Genomic DNA, 20458 nt, shown 5'->3' on the forward strand with positions numbered 1-20458 from the left:
TCTGTCTTGATGGTCTGCCTAGTCTTGGGTAGAGAAGAATGGAATTGGCCAATCGAAAACTGAAACTGAAACTGTGAGCCAAAATAAACATTCCTTCTCTAAGTTGTTGTTGTCAGATATTTCTGTCACAGAAATAAAGAGATGACATATCCATTCACCCCAAAATATGCACTTTACATAAATGCTATTTGAAGGTATTTGTGAAATGGCAGAGGAAAAAGCATCCTCTTTGACTTTCCAATTTCTACTCAAAAACAGAATTGCAATTCTTTATTGAAAATAACTGTAGCCTTCTGTCATCACAGAGGTTGACACCAGTGTAAAGTATAAACAAACTCTTTGAACTTCCTTCCTTTCCTTAAATGAAGTAGTAAAATTTCCACGTGAAAGACATCTCTTCATGTCAGGATATACAAGCATGCTAGTTATCTCTGTCTGGAGGTTTATGCTCAGGGAAAAGTGTACAGAGAATAACTTAATTCTTAAGGATTAAAATTGTAACAAGGATCCCTGTATTTAACTTTTACAAGAGTCTCACTCTGATGAGTATTGTCTGTCAGGCAATTACTTTACCCAGAATTAACATGAGATGTTTGTCAAATATAATGAAATTTTCATGAGAAATCTAAACATAATTGTTAATAACAAATGAATATGTACAAGAAAGTTAAAAGTGTATAAATGAATTTCAGCAGTTTGTATTTATAGAATGTCTGTTAAAATATTTTCCAATTCTCAGACCTTTAACTCTTAAGTGTATATGAGTTAGGTTAAATAATACATATTTAGTTAACATCTAGATCATTACTAAATTAGATTACATAACGTAATATTAACTGTTAATTTCAAACATAAATATATCTACTTTTGGCTTATCTCATATAAATGAAACACTACTCAATGTGATAACAAAGCCATTCTGTGGCACATTAAATAGTTGTAATAACTTAACACAACTTTATAAAATCATAGAAACTAAGCCAAGAACTCAAATTATGGAAAATAACAGGAGAAAAACCAGGAATGCAGCTCTGTATATGAGAAAAGTAAAGCATGCTTCCAACAAGTGAAATTATGGGCCACCAAAGATTTGTTTTTGTGAAGGAAAATGAGAGTAATTCTTGTTCCAAATTAGAACTACTCAATTGATTCACAACAGAAAAACAAAAACTGAAGAACAAATCCTAAGTAGATACTAGAAAGTCATAGAAGATTTCTAGATTGGGAATGTTGAAAAACAAATTATGTTTGTAGATAACCTAGCTAAGATTTGAATGCATTTATTTACCAATTATGGTTTAAACTGGTACACACTTCCAGTATCATATGGATACTGGAAGAGAAATAGAATTGGGCTGGATCACTGTGGGAGGCCAACCTTATGGGTTACACTCCCCAGCTGGGTGCTGAGGTGCTCAGTCACAGAAATGGGTGTGTCTTGCTACAGCCCCATGGGTGAAGCTATGCTCACCTGTTCCTTTGTAATATAACCTCTTGCCCTGTTTAGGATAGAATCTTCCATGGAAGTGCCTTGTGTGTGTCCCCTCCTCTTACTGTGCCCTTGGGTGTGGCCTACCCAGGTGTCAGTCAACTTGCTGACAGTGGACATTATGAAGATAGACTCAGCCCCCTGAAACCTGACCCCTTGCCTCATTTCAATAGCTTCTCCTCAATAAAAGGGGTCAGCGCGTGCTCTCGCTCTCTCTCTTTCTGCGGACCCTTAAGGTCAGAGGAGCCGTCACAGAGACCCCAAAGAAAAAGGTATTTGTGTCTCTTGTGTGGTTATTTCGTGCATCTCAGTTAGCCCAGTTTAACTAGAGTGACCCCTGAGCCTTTTAGTCACGGGAACAGAAACCAGGCAGATCACTGTTGAAATGGTAAAATTCCCCATGAACAATGATCTTAAAATGAAAAGGGTTTTCCTTTTTTTTTTTTATGCAAAAGATCCAGGAAGCAAAGATTTTGTTTCAGCAACACACTTTCCATGTGTACCATGTTGGGTTTTATGAGTAACATAAGTTCTTAAGAATTGTGAGTCTTTTTAAATATTACAACACCTCAGTTTTCATTTTACAACTACTTCACCCAAAGTGTTTGCATAATATTTTGACACTTTGGGATTGTTTGAAGTAGAGCTGTGATTGTATTTATCAAGTGTTTTTAAACCTTTGGACACTTCTGAACTCTTCCAAAATGAAATTCTTACTCAAGTCCTTTAGTACTTTGTAGAACTTTGGGAGATTTCAGAGGGCTCTGGAATACCTCAATTTATTTTCTATTTAAAAAGAAGTGGAGTTTGGGGATTAAATTAATCAAGATAGAGAGGGCATGGGGTCCCATGTCTTTAATCCCAGCTACTTGGGAATATAAAGTACAAACAGTGTGAGTTCAAGGTTAGCCTCATCAGCATATCAAGACCCTACATTAAATAATTTAAATGGATATATAAATAAATAAATATATAACATACTTCGAATATTTCAATATGTTATAATTTCATGGGAAGTAAGAGATGACATTTCAACTTTGTTGAGTTATACAAATATATATGATAGTTATATGTCCATGAAACTGTATTAAATTCCCTCACCCCTGATACATTGTCCTGCACTATTATCAGCCACTACTCTATTTTATAAGCCTGATGACGGTCCAGAGACTGCAGAAAAACTGAAAGTCATGTCTGAAGGTCTCCAAGTTTCATGTCTCTGAAATCCATCCTCCTCCCTATTTACCAAATACACACAGGTTTGGATAAAAAAATTGGGAATCTAGAGAGGGAAAGATTTTGGCAAAGATAAATGGAGCAGAGGAGAGTTAGGTTTTAGGGAGAACTAACCTGAACCCACATTCACATCATTGGAAACCAGGTTCATGATTGTGTAAGTGTGTAGAGCCTCTCAGTCTGTGCCAATTTCTCACTGATGCTCTATATTCCTTCTTTCCAGAAAATTACAAGAGTCTTAGTTCATATATTCTGAAATAGTTTTAAAACTTGCACTTATGAAACACAAGAGATGCTGGGAACACTGCAGTGATTTCACCTGGCTGTGGATAAAGGGAGGGGGGAAGCTTTCTAGAAGCATCCATGTGGGAGGCCCAGGATGTTCTTACATTGCGTCCATGACCCTCAGATTCCACACTTTCTCACCCCATAGAGAGACAGCAATCAGAAAGTGCATGCTGATTATTTTATTGGTCTATAGAGGGCATGACTATGACTGAATTGTTCCAATGGCAGAGCATTCTGAAGGACATCATCTTCTTATTCACTCTCTGAAACAAACAAACAGGAAAGGTTGTTGGGGAGGTAGGGCATGGAGGAAGTTTCTAATGGCTGGCTGGCATCACTGAAGCCCTGCAGGGGAAAGCCCACCTCCTATGGTCTCCTGCTTCTCCTTCCACCATTCCCTTTCTGATTTCTTTTTCCTTCACTCTGGTTAGGCACCAAGCACCAAGCGTGCTCTACTACATTGGTGCATATGAGGAAATAAAGATAATTTCAGGAGCAGAAGTATGGAGATGGAAACTCAATAAATTATGTTGTTTCATTATGTGGATGTATGATATTACACAACACATCCCACTATTGTGTAGAAGTAGAATACATAAATAAAAATATGAAAAATATCTGGATTCCTTATCTGGGTAATGCTATTGAAAATAATATGATTATATTTGCAAAGAGGATGACTGAAATGCCCAACAATAATAGGGGTATTATACATGGCATGATTAGAGAAATTATGGCACAATAACTCAATGAAATACTAATACTTTGGATAATAATAAACAGAGAAGGAGGCAAAAAGATGGACAAGGAGGAGGAATTTTAGAGAGGACGAGATGAAGACATTCAAAAATTAAGGAAGAAATTTGTTTAGAAAAAAATAACAAAGGGAAGAAAGATAGAAAGAAAGAAAGGATGGATAATGGTGAAATTATATGTGTATCTCTTGAACTGCTCTGAAATTGTTGTAAAATATGGTACTTGATGTGAGAAACAATGAGATCTGAGTATAATTTATGGTACCCATTGTAGAATACAATAGAGTGATGTGCTTATATGTGTATGAATGTTTCTAAGAGGATACACAAAAAAATGAATGATCCGCACTTAGTATGGTGGATGATATGAGGAGGTAGGATAATGCTTTCCCGATTCAGTTGAACACTTTTCTATTCAGTTGGGCTTTCCAGCAAAGGCATGTATTAATTTGCCAAAAAAGTATATAAAAATCTAGTGTACACTTTGGAGCACAGCTGTAACTTCATATAGCAGGGATCCTTAATTGAGAGGCCCAGTGTGAAATAGAACTGATTTGTTATGTACAGATGAAAACAGGAAATGGGAAATCTTTTGGGTCTGAGTAAGGAGACACGCAATCAAGGGAGATCACTGCTCTGCGCACACAAAGCAACCAAGCTCAGTAAACACTGAGAGAAACATTTGGTGCAGTATGACAAAAGAACAAAATTACCTTGAAGAACTTATATTCATCCTATCCTGTCCACAAACATTTGGAAACAGTTTTCATGACCATGTACTTTCAACTTGTTCCCAGATGATTTGTAAGCATCTTAAATTTTGAGAAGAACAAGAATTAGTGCCTTTGCTGGGTAGTGGGCTTAAATCATAGCTGCCCCTGAATTCTAGATCTGGGGTAGATTGAGCTGGGAAAGAATTTATATTTTATCTTCTTGGGAAAGTGAAGGTGATCCCCAGGGCATTGCAGGATGATATGTGTCACGAAGTTCCCAATTACCTTCTGATTGGAGTGGTCCTTCTTACTTTCCCAGATGAGGAGGACAGCCGGGCCACTGCTGCTGCTGCTGCTGGCCTTCATGTTGGGGTGGTCCCTGCTCATTTCCAGGATAAGGAGGTGGACCAACCTGGCTGTTCCTGCTGCTGGCCTTCTTGTTAAGATGATCACTGCTGGTATATAGGGTGAGACACTCTATTTTGCCACTGATTGCCTACTTGTGGTGGTCCTTCCTGTGATTCATCACCTTCATCTTCATTCTCATTTCCACCTTGAGCAGGGGTTTGGATGGGTGTCCTCCAGTAGGTGGTCTGTGAGGGCTCAGTTCAGAGCTCTGGCTTGGGTCCTCAGCCTTTGTGTGGGTACAGCACTAGAGTAGATGGGATGGCTGGTGGAAGAGCCTTCTCATCATGCAGTTCTCTGACCTGGGCACAAGGACACTTTATCATAGATGTTGCCTTTCAACTCTAACCTTCTTCATTTCCACTGCCTCCTCATGACGAGCTTCTCTGAACTGATATACTCATCATATGGAAGTGTCATACCTAGGTGTGAAAGTATTACTCCTTTCAATTTGCCTTAAAGAAATTCCTTGATATGTCCCAATTCCCAATTATGTTTCCCAAGACAATAGAGGGGCAAATCAATGGGATTATATGTCATTTATGTTCCCAGTTTTATTTCAGGATGCAGTGATAAATTGTTGTCTGTGGATTCAATTCAGACATGAAAGCCAAATGTTGAATCAAAACTTGTAGTTGTTTAGTGACCTACACTCACCTTGATAACATGTAACAGAGTGAAGAAAAACCCAAGGTGATGGCCCACAGGGGATTGGCTTAGGACATAGTTTAGGACTGATCAATAGTATCACAAGACCAGGTACACAGACGCACAATTCTGTGCATTCACCATGGAAGTATAACACTCCAGAGAGGAGCACTGGAGATTTAGGACGCCATGGAATGAGCAAGAAGACACAGATTAGCACATTTGCATTTGTCTGTCACCTCTCAGAAATTCTTTCTCCCTGGGCAACAGCCTAACTCTGCCTTTTGTTATCAAATCTAGTAGCTTGTTATCAAGCTAGTAGTTCTACTCATCTTCCCCAGAATGAAAGTTTGGGAAGGCTTGTCTATATTATTGGGGGAAATGATCTCCATTGTTCATTGAAAATAAAAATGATGGAAATGAGAAGTTGTAGAAATGAACATTCCTAAGGAAATGGAGAAGAAGGATGAACTGAGGATGAACTGGCCTTACCTGTGCATAGAGTGGAAGGGCCTTCATGGATGACCTCTAGGAAATAATAACAGATGAAGTGAAAAGTTAGTCACCAATCTCAGGGTTCACCCATGTCTTACTGGGAAAGGTGACTTCCAACCACAACCTGGAAACACTGTAAGTGAACTCAGCCACACTCTGTGATGCTGACAAAAAGGGAGGAAGATGTGAGAGAAAGGCCTGATGGTGCTGGTGCTTATTCTCACTACTTTTGTGAATATATGAAAAACATTTAGGTGTTAACTAGCATCTGTAAAATGTTATGATTAATATTTGATAGGTATTCTGGGTATTTCAGTATTGCACTTGAGTATTTATTTCTTTTTACCCTTTTTCTTTGTTAAAACCTTTGCCCCTACTCACATTCTTTTTCAAGCATGAGAACCAGAACATTTAGATTTATTGATACATCTAGTTCACACAGCTCATTGAAATACTATTGTAGGTCAGAGATAAATGAGAAATTGAGCCCTGATGTTTTTATCTTACTTAGTAGAGAACATGCAGTTTAGTCTCTAGATCTTTGTCTCTGACGTAGCTCTGATGTGTATATTTCCCCTTCCTGTGTCCTGCATCTGCTATACAACCATGCTGCTTGCAGCCTGTTTGCTTCAAATACAATAATGTCTCCATAGAATGTTTCCCTGTGTCAATCTCCCACCTTCCTTGCATCTGTGACAATGTGGAGAGATCTTTCCTCAAATGTGAAATTCACCTTGCCATGCGTCTAGTTGAAATTTTTTAGAAGATGTTTCAATTATCCTGAAATTCTAATGCCTGATAAGAAACAGTGACATAAGTAGTCTTTGCAGTTTTTATAAACACTCTACAGCCCTATACTTATAATCTTTCATCCCTCCCTTTCCCTCTCTTCATTTTCACTCTGATTGGAGTTCATGGCCATCAAGGCCACTGTGAGCAGGAGCACCAGCATCTCGGAGGAGGATCTGTAGTTGTTCCTAAGTCTGTACTGGGTGAAGCAGGGATGCTTCCTTTTTAAGGAGGATCAGACAGTGGTGCCTTTGAGGCCCAGGCTGGGTGACCTCACAGTTGACGCACTAGGATGTCTTGCATCCCTGCTTTTTCTTTGGGACCTCAGCCCAGCAGGATGGAGTGGGCAGCAGGTTGTCAGTGTCTTCTTTCTAGTAGGTGCAGCATGTCAGTTGGGCAACAGTGTTGAAGCAAAACTCTCTTTGCCATCATCAGAGATATTAGAACTGAATTTCTACAATTATGTGAATTTGTCTGTTTAATGAGTTTACAATTTCCTCCTCCTATTGTGATTGTGTTTGTGGGTAGTACCCATATGTTATTTGTGTAAGCAACAACACTATTTGCAAAATGAGTTGATTGTTGTATTTGTTATTAAAGCCCAAACTCAATCAATGAAGATGTTTGAGTCCCCATGTGTATTCATATAGTTGAAGTTGTGATGAGTTAGTGATATTTCTCCTCAGATCTCTGAACAGTTAGGAGCCACACATGAACACATGGTAACTAAACATTGACCCTTACCCTGCTAGATCCAGAAAAAATGCCCAGGATGATAGGACTGGCTCTAATCAGCGAAGCCTTGATATTGTAGTAACAGATGGGCATAAAAAGTTCTGTTTTTTGGGTGGTTTTAAAGTAAAATTGGCAGAAGATACTCTGTAAAATTTCCATAGCACAGCGATACAAAGATACAATCCCTAGATCAGTAGTGCTATTCCACAATCTCACACGTGTTCAAAGCACTGCCATTTTGCAGAGTGTTCTATTCATTTGAGTTTGGGCCACACATATTCTAAGGCATATTCTTTATCACTACGAGTGAAAAGTGGTTGGTCATAATTATGCATTTTATTAGGGAAGGTTCATAGCACCTTTGAAATCTCAATTTCATTGAATTCACTTACTATGGTACAGTCAGATTCAATTTCATTATCTGAGCTTGTTCTTCACAGCAGAGAACATTCTCTGCAGTAATCTGAGAGGCAATCTTCCCTAGTCTTCTTTGAACTCTGACAGGTGATTTATTGTGTTCTGAACTATTTCTCCCAGTGTTTATTTATCATTTTATGTCCATTTCCTCCTTCAATTTTGGGAGAATTCCTTTATTTAACCTTACAAATTAATTTATATTCTTTTATTCCCTAGATTTGCATCTTTTTTTATTCCAGAATTCTGGAGCAAGGCACCATGTTTCTGACAGGGCTTCCTTGGGTCTCTGCACGGCTTGCTGTATTATCTGCTATTCATTGTGCTGTCTAGTGGATACCTGCTCACCCTTATCAGAGACAATCTAAAATCTTCTGTATAACCAGCTGCATCTCATCATTTCAGACCTTGTCCAGGTGTGTGCAAGTATTCAGTTATGCAGGGCTGGTGGTAATTGAGGAGCTAAGTAGGAAGTATGGCAGAGAGAGGCATGTGACTGGAAATTGTAAAGATAGGTCCCTTCTCAAGTGGAGACAACTGGGTCTTTTGCTGTGTATGTGAGTGTCCTTTTTGATGTGTTTGCCATAGCACAGTAAAGGAAGGCTTCCTAAAAAATGGGATTGGCTTCAGATATGATTGACCCTTGCAAGGTGACCAGGCTGATGGATATCCCCGTTAATAATCATGGATATATTCCAAATGGGGGATATATTACCAGTTGACAATCCTTTGCAGACAATGTTAAAAAAGAAAAATTCTCCCTGGGATAAAGGGTTTATTGGGAGACAGAGCAGAGCTACTTTGGCCTGGCGCATTCCTCTATTTACTACCATGACTGTCTGATTTCTGCAGACACAATATGAGAAGGGAACCAGGTGATGAGTGGTCCTCACCAGATGACATATGGTTGACATTCAATTGGGAAAGGAGCTACAGAGAGAAGGGGCAGAGGGGAGAGCCAGGCAGAGGTGCTCACCACTGTGGAAGTTGCTGTCCTGTGGCAGTCATCCTTGTCCTTGGCCTGTGCAGTCTTGGCACAGAACAGGAAATTTTTCAAAATATCACTCATCCTGGGCCCTCCCCTGACCTTTTCCTATATCAGCCATGTGTGAAAGAGACTAGTGTATCCTAAAAAAAAAAAAAAAGCTTACTTGTGAACTTATCAGACCCTACTGCACTGAGGCAATAGCAGCACTGATAGAGGATCTGCCAGTTAAGAAGAGTATGGTTGAAACATTGAGCAAGGCCACAGCAGGCAGCATCTGGAGCCCCAGCTCAGTGGACACCTGCAAGCAAGGGTCTTGTCTGAAATGTGTACTCTGTCCTGGAGTAGAATAATCTCAGTTAATCTGGATGTTGCAGAACAGATCACAGGTTGGATGACACACTGGGAAGCTTAGCAAGACACTGCCCCAAAACACAATAAAAAGAGCTGGAGATGTAACTCAGCAGTACGGTGAACCTATTTTCAATGTCCAGTACACGAAAGATAAAAATAAAAATATAAACAAATAAAATATGCCAGCACAGAATTCTACATTTCTCCATCTGAATTCCCCATCTTTCTTTATTCTGTCTGCCAAAACTAAGCATGCACCGTGTCAAATTACTAACAGAAATTTATTTTCACTCAAGTTTGGAGACTCTGTTCAGGATTTAAGGTGATAGCAGGTTCTGTTTTTGCTTTTTTGTTTTTTTATTCAGAGTAGAGCCCAGGTGTTTTAGTCAGCTTTTTCATGTTGTGAAAAAAAGACCTGAAAAGAACAATTTTAATGAGGAAAGTTAATTTTGGGGATCACAGTTTCAGAGGTCTCAAACCATAGATGGCGGACTCCATTCCTCAGGGATGAGATGAGGAAGTACATCAGGGTAGGTGAAGGCAGAAGAATGTGGCTGAGGACATAACAATCTCAGAATGAGAGAGAGAGAGAGAGAGAGAGAGAGAGAGAGAGAGAGAGAGAGAGAGAGAGACTCTTGTCATTAAGCCTCAATGACTGACCTCCACTGGCCACAACCTACATGCCTACAGTTACTGTTTAGTTCATTAATATCACAGGATTACTACACAGGTTGGGTTAACCCTCTTATAACACAATTCTTTCACCTCTAAACTTTCTTGCTTTGCTTACATATGCACTTTTGGGAAATAGCTAATATCTAAACCATAACACAGGGGTGCTTTACCACTGACCTATATCTATTATTATATTGAGACTGACATTTGCTAAGTTGCTAAGGGTCCCACCAACTTTCTGAGGCTAGCATCAAACTTGCAATCCATTTATTTTTTATGCATCTGAAATGGAATTTTCTAGGGAGAAATATTAACTTAAGTTAATTTTCTGGAGGCCCTTTTATATATATTACTCTAAGATTTTTCTAATGATGATGACTAGCTTTTAGAAAATCAAGAGGGAGATTGGACAAAGAGTTGTGTACCAAAGCATTACTATATATCCCTTACCCCACTTCCAGTTTTCTGCCTGAGTGGCCTCCCTTATCCTACCCATGGTGGGGCAGTCATGTCCTCAGATTCTGTGGGGTGGACAGGGAGGCACCTTTCCTCATCCCCACAGGGAGTCCCTATAGGCTCAGACCACCATTGTTTTACCAGTGTCAAGCTGTGTTCTGAACTTTCAGTTACTTTTCCTCTAAGTTTGTAGAGAAACATGGTCAGTACTTCTTCCACATGAGATATGAAGCAAGGCATTTCCGCTCATAGTTTTATAAAGATATACAAAATGCAGGTAATTAGATTCCTTAAGAGAGAGTTTTCCCCAAGTGATTGATGAATGACTCCCTTTTATTCAATGTGTAAATGCACATTTTCCTTCAGAACTCAGAATGCCTCTCTGCTAAACAACTTTGATAGTTACATGTACAAGTGCCATATTTTGTCATTTCAAGATTTCACTTATAAACAGTTAATATCTTGGAAATTGAAATGTGTAGCAGATTACATATTTGAAAGAATGGCCATAGGGGTACATCTCGTTCATGATTATGTCTTACCACGGACCTGATGTCTGCTCTTCAAGGGTTGAGATCTATTTCCTTTTCTTGAAAACTGTGGTAATTTGCAATCACCTTGACCAACAGAGCAGTTTGGAAGAGATGATTTGTGACTATTGATTCTAGTGCACAGAAGAGCCATGTGATTCATACTTGCTTTGTTGGAAACCTGGTCACATGCTGTGAGCAAACTTGGGCTGAGAGGTAAAGACCAATATTTTAAAAAATAATTTGGTTTGTTATTTTCACCCAACACTTTTGAATGCCAGGTTTTCTTCCTTGCTTAAAATTCCATCTTTATCATACAATGTATTGCCTGTCTTGCCTGGCTATATAACTAAAGATTTGTTAATTATTCTGTTGTTCCTAACATGTTTAATATTCATGACATGTTCTATTCCTTTTAACAGCTTTTGATGATTACCTGCAGTAAGTCAACATGAAAAGGAAAGAAAAAAAACTTGATATCATGGGTTGAATTTACCAATGCCTTACACTTGTAAGTTCTACCACACAATCAAATGAATACAGAGATGCAGATGCAAAGAGGAAGAGGAATGGGGAAGAGAGAGGGATGAAGAGAGACAAAGGGGTGGGGGGGGGAGATTGACTTTATTTAAAAAAAAAGTTTCAAAATGCTTATTTGTTCGAGTTACCTTGCTACATAGACTTCTGCTATGTGCTCTCTTGAATTTAATTCAAACTCTGATCACTCTTATTATTTTTTAACTGGGTGCATTAATATAATATGACCATTCTTCAGAATCAGATGGGAACTTTTCCAAGGTAGATGAATTTAGTTAATGTATTTTAGAAACTATGAGACAGAATTCAGTAAACAAGACATGTTTGCTACTATAATTGTCTTCCAATTTCATTATCCTATGAGGAAATTGAGTCTAGCTATTGATCACCCAGTGAGTTACCAAAACAAACTTCTCTACAGAACAGAAAAGTTTCTTGTTCCCTTTTGTAAATAGACTAAATAAAAATCAACTTTCTGCTAAAATAAATAATAAATTTGGATTGATCATTATTTCTTTTCCTAATTCTGTTTTTTTTATTTTTAATTAGTTTTTTGTTTATATATGATAGCAGAATGCATTACAATTCTTATTACACATATCGAGCACAATTTTCATATCTCTGGTTGTATACAATCTGTATTCCATCTAAATTCGGTTTATCCTCATGTTTTCCTGATGTATTCACAGAGCATTTTACAAATGTGTAGAAGAAATGCAAGTTAATTAATAATCCATTTTATCTTAGCATCCCAGGTATGGAAAACCAATAAACTTAAAATAAGCAATTAATATTACACTTATGGTAACTCTGAAATAATTCTTGTGTTTGAGGGGTCAATTCTTTGTAGAAAAGGAATAGGTAATTAGAGCATTTTCACATGCATATGAAAGATATACATAGACATAGAAACTCTAGATTATGATTTCCACCCTATTTTAAGACACCTGTGGCAATTTTCTTCAGTAGTTGCATAATTGAAACTTTGTAAGTTAATGTGTTAAAATTATGATCCAAAGAAATATCATGAGATGCCTTTGGACAAATTCAAATATGCTACAAAACAAATATAGCATATGCTTCTTATGTCATATTGTGTGTAGGTGCCTTTCAAATCTCTGTAGACTGAACAGAAGAAAAGGAAGTTTTAAAACCCCATAAATCAGGGCTGGGGATGTGGCTCAAGCGGCAGCACGCTTGCCTGGCATGCATGCGGCCCGGGTTCGATCCTCAGCACCACATACAAACAAAATGTTGTGTCCGCCGAAAACTAAAAAATAAATATTAAAATTCCCTCTCTCTATCTCTCTCCCTCTCTTAAAAAAAAACCCATAAATCAGCAATGAGCAGTCAGGCTATCTGTACCACTACCTCACAACCTTGTGTCAATATTCATTTTCCCTCCTGCGAATTACTCAAGAGTTCACTAGATTTTAATATTTTGTGCCCTATGCAACATTTCAACAGTTTGAGAAAGGCTGAGAATTCTACTAAATGGAACCACACCTACAAAGTAATTTTCTGAATAATCTGATATATGTACAGATAAGAGCATACTTATATTAGCTCTGCTCTCAGGTTGTCAGGGTATTGCATCACACTTGAAAGAATCTCAAAATTGTTAATTAGGCTGAAGGGACTATGAATATGTGTTTGGTTGTATATCTTCAAACTCTTGCTCTTCCAAGAATTATATTCACTTAAAAATAAACTTGCCATGAAAAATGAAAAATGTTCTCTACATCAGTATTTGTAGTGTTCTAGCTACCCAGTCTGCAGTTAAGATTGGTTAAGATAATATTCCCTGCTTTATAACACTTGAGGCCTCATAAATATTCTCACATTGGAGTACAAGAGCAACAGCCTCACTGCCTGCACCTGTGTGGTCATTCCTGGAAACCCAGACACAAATGTTTCCATCACTGATAATCAGGAGTAGAGTGTGCACTGGAAGTTACCAACAAATGAGAATCTTTGATTTTTTTTTTCAGAAGAGAAATTTCCCTAGAGTTCACCTTAAAAATTATAGAATTTCTTCCAGGAGATCTAATATGTTGGAAGAGTTGTAAATAATCCTCATCTTGGCCACAGGGAAGAACCAAGGAAACAAATGAATGCCCATTTGTCAAGGACAGTGACTGAGGAAGAACACTGGAATTCAGCAAGGGAATAATAGCAGGAACCCTGTGAGGCACAGAGACTAGAGGTTGCAACATGGAAAGAAGATCCTGTTTCCCCAGTTGAGGGAAACTTTGGATGCCAAGAGAGATACCCAGCAAAATCCAGTGGTCCTCATTGTCACATGGACTAGTTATCCTAACTGCAGGAGATTTCAACACCCTCCATAGGATTTGAAGAAAGCTTGCTGAGCTCCTTGGGTCCCTGTGACAGATTTGCTTCATGGCAGGAACTCACACTGTGTCTTCCCCACAGAATCACCACAGCAAAAGTTGTGATGGCCTGGCAGCACCTTGACATAAGGACTCATCCTAGAGTGCAGCCTGACAGGGGCCAGTAGTCGTCACTGCATTTTCCCAACCCTGGGGCACCATACTTGTTCAACCACATTCACAAACATGGTTGCAAATTTACAAGCCCAACTATACAGGCTGTGTAACTGCAATGTTAACAACCACATCCATGCAGCACTGCACCTTGTATTTCAGAAAACATTTGGCCCAAAGCCCAAGGAGGTCTTCCTCCAAAGCAAAAAGCAAACAAACAAACAACAACAAACGTGACATGCCTGTCCTAAGTGCCTGTTCTCCCCACTTGCTCTCGCAATCTTAGCTGTCACTGCAGCTTATCAAATCCACTATGAAGGGGCCCCTCCTGGGCCATGTGGGCCGGGCAGCCATTTTGGGAAGAGCTTTGTTTTGGTTGTGGGCTAGTCACCTTTGCCAGGCCAAGAACATGGGCACGTGTCCTTAGAGGCCACGTCTTGTCCTTGGCTGTAGCCCCACCACTGCTTGATTCATGTGGCCTTGTTAATGATTGAGCAATGATGGAAATGGATCCAAAATAAAAAATGACTTCTCTACCAAAGCAGTAGAAGATTCTTCATATCACCTTTCATTAGCTGAATTCATTTTTGAAGAAGGTGCAAAACAAGTGAAATACAGAAAACTGAAGAGAAGAAAACCTCATTTTGGAACTTTCTCCTTGACTGTTCCTAACCCCCTCTTTCTACTTGTTTTAATTTTGTTCTGAATTTATAAATATTGAAGACCAAAGAAATAGAATATACATATAGGAGCTTTATACCAAGAAATTTGCCTTGAAAGCTGCTGTTCTGTGGAGGGAAAAGTGTATCAAGTTCCTTCTGATTTTTTTTTAACAAGATTTAATATATGTTTAGAGTTTAAAGTTTAAGACAAATATAAATACATATCTGCACACTATTATTAGCAGTTGTGTAAGAATAATGACATTTATGTTTTAAGGGCTTTGTCATGTGGTTTTTTGCCACTGGAGTTGACTACTCAGAAGATCTTTTATAGTGCTTTAATATTATATTTTTTTTGTCTATCACCTTTGATGACATTACTTGCCCACACATGAGGCCACCTGTCTGTGTAGCTATGACCTTGTTATGAACAGTTCACACTCACTGTGCAAATGTCCATGTATTACCTATTTAAGCAACATCATAGTGCCATTACTCAAGGAAGCTGACTGAGGTGAACATAGACCTAGCTCTTTCCCCTTACCCCCTTTTTTAAATGTAACAAGTACTTTTTATGTTCCTCTTCCCTCTTCCCCTTTCCCCTTTCCCCTTCCCCCTTTGGAAGCGAGTTAGGAACTAGGTAGTTTAGGATGATCAATTAAAGGGACTCAGAAAGTGAGCTACACAGAGCCAGGCTTCTTTGTGCTTCATCACAAGGCGTGCTGCTGGCCAGACTGCTTAAGCATCTTTTTAACAAGACCTCGTGAGACAGCCAGCTGATAGCCTCAAGGAGTTCGGAAAACAGGACCACAGAGGTTGGAAAACAGGACCACAGAGGTTACACTGTGGGATCCTGTCCATGAGGTTGGATGCCTCACCTTGCTGAAAAGAGACACTGGACCTAAATGGAGCAGCATGACTTTGTTCCTGCTTGGCTAAATTTCTCAACACCACAGTCAGCTAAGTCACCTTTGAAAAACACAGAGAGCACCTGCCCTGAGGAGAAGGTAGATTTGGAGTGAGCTGTCACCGACACAATTCCTCTGATGGCTTTTTTAACAATGGGCCCCTACGAACTACAAGAGATTCCTGGCACCAGCCCTCCCCCTTCTGCCATGATTCTGTGGACTCTGGTATCTCTAAGGGAGCATATGCTGGAATCACAGGGAAGCTATCTGGTTGGCATAGTTCTTCCCGAGGTCATGATGGCATGAACCAACGTAGTGAAGGTGGCACAGGGAACCATCGACACTGGAATGGCAGTTTTCATTCCTAGAAAGGCTGTGCCTTTCAAGAAAAGCCACCTACAGAGATTAGGGAAGAAAAGAAAGAAGACAAAGTGGAAAAGTTGCAGTTTGAAGAGGAAGACTTTCCTTCTTTGAATCCAGTAGGTGGCAAAAAGAATCAGCCATGCAGACCTATTGGGACCCCTTCTGGAGTGTGGGAAAACCCACCTAGTGCCAAGCAACCCTCCAAGATGCTAGTTATCAAAAAAGTTTCCAAAGAGGATCCTGCTGCTGCCTTCTCTGCTGCATTCACCTCACCAGGATCTCACCATGCAAATGGGAACAAATCATCAACTATGGTTCCAAGTGTCTGTAACAACTTGGTTCCTAAGCCTGCACCACCTCCTTCCAAGCCCAATGCATGGAAATTTAGCAGAATGGAACACAAATCAGGACCCCTTTCCTCTAGCCAGGAGTCATCATTTACCAATCCAATTTCTGTTACCAAACCAGTGGTACTGGCTGGTGGCGCAGTTCTCAGCTCTCCCAAAGAGAGTCCCTCCAGCATTAACCCTCCAATTAAGATCAGCTCCTCTCATCTGACCAAGTTGACCCACCGAACCACTGACAGGAAGAGTGAATTCCTGAAGACTCTGAAGGATGAGCGAAATGGAGACTTTGCAGAGAACAGAGACTGTGACAAGCTGGAGGATTTGGAGGACAACAGCACACCTGAACCAAAGGAAAATGGGGAGGAAGGCTGTCTTCAGAATGGTCTTTCTCTCTCTGTAGTAGAAGAAGGGGGGGGGGGTCCTTTCACACTCTCTGGAAGCAGAGCATAGGTTATTGAAATCAATGGGATGGCAAGAATATCCTGAAAATGATGAGAATTGCCTTCCTCTCACAGAGGATGAGCTAAAAGAGTTCCACATGAAGACAGAGCAGCTGAGAAGAAATGGCTTCGGAAAGAATGGCTTCTTGCAGAGCCGCTGTTCCAGCCTATTCTCCCCTTGGAGAAGCACTTGTAAAGCAGAGTTTGAGGACTCAGACACAGAAATGAGTAGCAGTGAAACATCAGATGACAATGCCTGGAAGAAGACATATAAATGTTCACAGTTAATCTGACTCAGTAAACTCAGCTTGTGTGTTCAGGGAATATACAAAAGAAATTGTTTTTTTCCTTTTTTATGTTGTTGAATATTTCATGCACAAGGGAAATAATCATATCCCAAAGAAAGAGCAGTTGGCTTGTTTAGCTTTTATTTTTGTTCTTCCCTGTTATCTGCTTAATAGAAGTTTGTGTGGTGGGAAAGATATTTTAAATACACACACACGTACATATGGGGCGATGCACAGATGAGAGCTGGCAGTGCAGAGATGCAGAGAGGAGGAGACACTGGTCTGCAGCAACACCTTCTACTACCAGCCCTTAGGGCACTCACCTCTGTGCTCAAGCAATCATTGTCAATGACAAAGTGACTATTGAAGTTATAATTGTATTAAATTAATGATAATAATTTGGATATTTTATTTTATTTTTGGCTGCTTGGGTAACTTTAGCCCTTAACAAAGCATATGTGGTTTTTTGTTTGTTTGTTTTTGTTTTCTTTTTTCCTTTTTGTGTACAGCTGTAAAATATTTGGATATAGGAAATGTGTTATTCTTGCAGCCTTGATATTCAGGGTGGATTGTAAAATATAAATTTTTTGAGATCTCAAAGATTAAGATTATTTTGATAATATTATTTACAGATTTAAAAGATGTGGTTATCACAAGTCTGTTGAGGGTAAAAACTACTGCATAAAATAATTAACTTGGAATAAATATTTTGTATCAGTTTTTAAAAAAATCCACTATGAAGGACTTGAGGACATTCTACTTTCTGACTCTTGAATCTGTTTTTATGGCTGGTGCCTCCAGAGTCCACCAACATCATTGGCACTTACCTCAGGGTAGTCTATGCATAAATTCCTCAGATAATGTCCTAGCATCACAGCTACTGACACCGGGGGCCTTATTGCTCTTAGAGCTCATCTGAGTGGAGTCTCAGGACACACTCTCCAGGGAAAGCATCCTCATTATCTGAATGAGATTAGTCAATGAATACATATAAATCATGAGACAGAATCAGGCAGTTTTTTAAAGTCCCTCTCCAAAGTCTTCTTTAGCCAACCTGTCTGAAGTCAAAGAGCATTCAAAAGGCAAGGAGATAATAATAATAATACCCAGTAGTCAAATATAAGGAAGTCTGCTTCAGAATAATATTGGCTTTCTCAACAGAAATATTAGGAATCAGAAAAGAATGGGATATTTTTAAATCCTGAAAAAAAATTGCCAACCAAATATATAATAGCCAGCAAAACTATCCTCAGAAATCTAAGGTTCAATAAATTCTTACACAGACTAAAGAAAGCTGAGGGGATTGAGTATCAATGGACTGATCCTGTAAGAAGTACCTAAGACAACCTACATCTCCATCCAAAGAATTGTAACTACCATCATGAAAACAGGCAAAGGAATTAATCTCACAGATAAAGCAATTTCACTCATAAAAGAGAGAAAAGAATCAGCCAATCCCCATAAAACAAATACCAAATGTTTTCTCTGATATAAGGAGGTTGACTCATAGTGGGATTGGGAGGGAGAGCTTGAGAGGAATAGATGAATTCTAGATAGGAAAGAGAGGCTAGGCATGTAGCTAAGAGGTAAAGTGCCCCTGGGATCAATCATCATCATCCTCAACACCCCCTAGTGGAGCAAACTGTTCAGTGGAATGCTAAAGACAGGTCAAATGGAAAAAAATATCAAGTATAAACATTGCCTCAAGGAATTTCACACTGTTTAATACAGATAAAGACTAATGTTTAAAAAAATGAAAAGTAGTCCCATGTTAATGGGAAACAAAAGGAAACAGGGCTAACTCTAGTTATATCAGTGAAATAGATATCAACTCAAAATCTACAGAGATAGACAAAGGTGAACTTTATATAAGGATATGAAATGAATTCAACACGAAAATGTAGCAATTGATGAGCATCCAGACACATTAAACAAATGTGTTTCAGTCAAAAGTGATAAACAGACATAACAACAATAAAGATCGGAATCTCTAACACCTTACTTTCAACAATGGATAAATAGATCATTTAGAAAGAATAAAAATAAAAGAGAGCAGTCAATCTATACTACAGATAACATAAATTTTGGAGACACCTAGGGAACATTTCATCTAATACCTACAAAAACTTATGTATCTCATTAGCAAATAACACATTTCCAATGGTAGCACACACATATGCCACCAAATAATTCTCAATAAATATGTAAGTTTTAAAAATCGCTTCATATATTCTCTATGACTTACTATGGACACCTCTAGAAATAAACAACTCAATAAACAATGGCAAGTATACAAAAGCATGGAAATTGAATAACATTTTCAAGAATGTCCAATGGGGTGGTCCTGGGGTTGTAACTCAGCATAGAGTGCTTGCCTACCACGTGTGAGGTGCTGGGTTCAATTCTCAGGTATATATATATATATATATATATATATATATATATATGCAGAAGGATCTCAAGTTGGAGGCCAGACTCTACAACTTAGGAAGACTCTGTCTCAAAACAAAAGATAGGAGGCTAGGCATGTAGCTAAGAGGTAAAGTGCTCCTGGGCTCAATCATCATCATCCTCAACACCCCAATATATATATAAAGATTGGAATCTCTAACACCTTTATATATATATATATATATATATATATATATATAGAGAGAGAGAGAGAGAGAGAGAGAGAGAGAGAGAGAAGAATATCCAATGGCTCACTGAAGAAATCCAAAGGGGAATAAAAAAATGATTGTGTAGATAAATAAAGGGAAAGACTGTGTAGACAAATAAAAACTGTGGGATATAGGAAAAACTGTATGAAGATGGTAGTTTATAGCAATAAATTTATTTACCAAAGCAGAAACAATGCAAATAAACTGCCTATAAATGATTCACAAGGTCCTATTCAAACAAAAAACAAATAAATCACAAATGGAAAAAGATAAAACTAGAAATCATAAAGTTGAGGCTAAAATATATATAAAAGATTCTGGAAATCAAGAGTTATTTCTTTGAAAGACAAAGAAAACATAAAAACCTTTAGTAGACTAAGATAAAAGAAACTTAAATAAAGAAAACTAGAGGTAAAAAAGGAGATATTATCACTAATATCACAGAAATACAAAGGTACATGAGAAACTGCTATAAAGAATTACAGAGTACACTACTGGAAACCTAGAAGAAATCAATGAGTTCCTGGACACATATAACCTACCATATTTAATCAAATTCATGGCTTAATTTAAATGGAATCAATCAAAATAGACCATTAATGCCTAATGAGATTAAATCAGTAATTAAAAGTCCCCCATCAAAAATTGCTTTACTACAGAATTCTATAAAGCATGTAAAGAAAAACCAAGTCCATATTTCTCTAAATATTTCATAACTTGAGAAAAGAAGGAAACTTACCAACGCATCCTATGAGGACAGCATTATTCTGATAGCAAAATCAG

At 38.5% G+C, this 20458-nt stretch overlaps 1 pseudogene; it reads left to right on the plus strand.

Annotated features, from left to right (window-relative positions):
• Positions 1–15420: 15420 nt before the first annotated feature.
• On the plus strand, positions 15421–17702 carry LOC124098874 (vasculin-like protein 1; annotated as a pseudogene).
• The last annotated feature ends 2756 nt before the right edge of the window (positions 17703–20458 follow it).

The sequence above is a fragment of the Marmota monax genome, unplaced genomic scaffold (genome assembly GCF_021218885.2).
Source record: "Marmota monax isolate L192 unplaced genomic scaffold, Marmota_monax_Labrador192_F-V1.1 WCK01_AAM20220418_F8-fsc00605, whole genome shotgun sequence".
Classification (NCBI taxonomy): Eukaryota; Metazoa; Chordata; class Mammalia; order Rodentia; family Sciuridae; genus Marmota; species Marmota monax.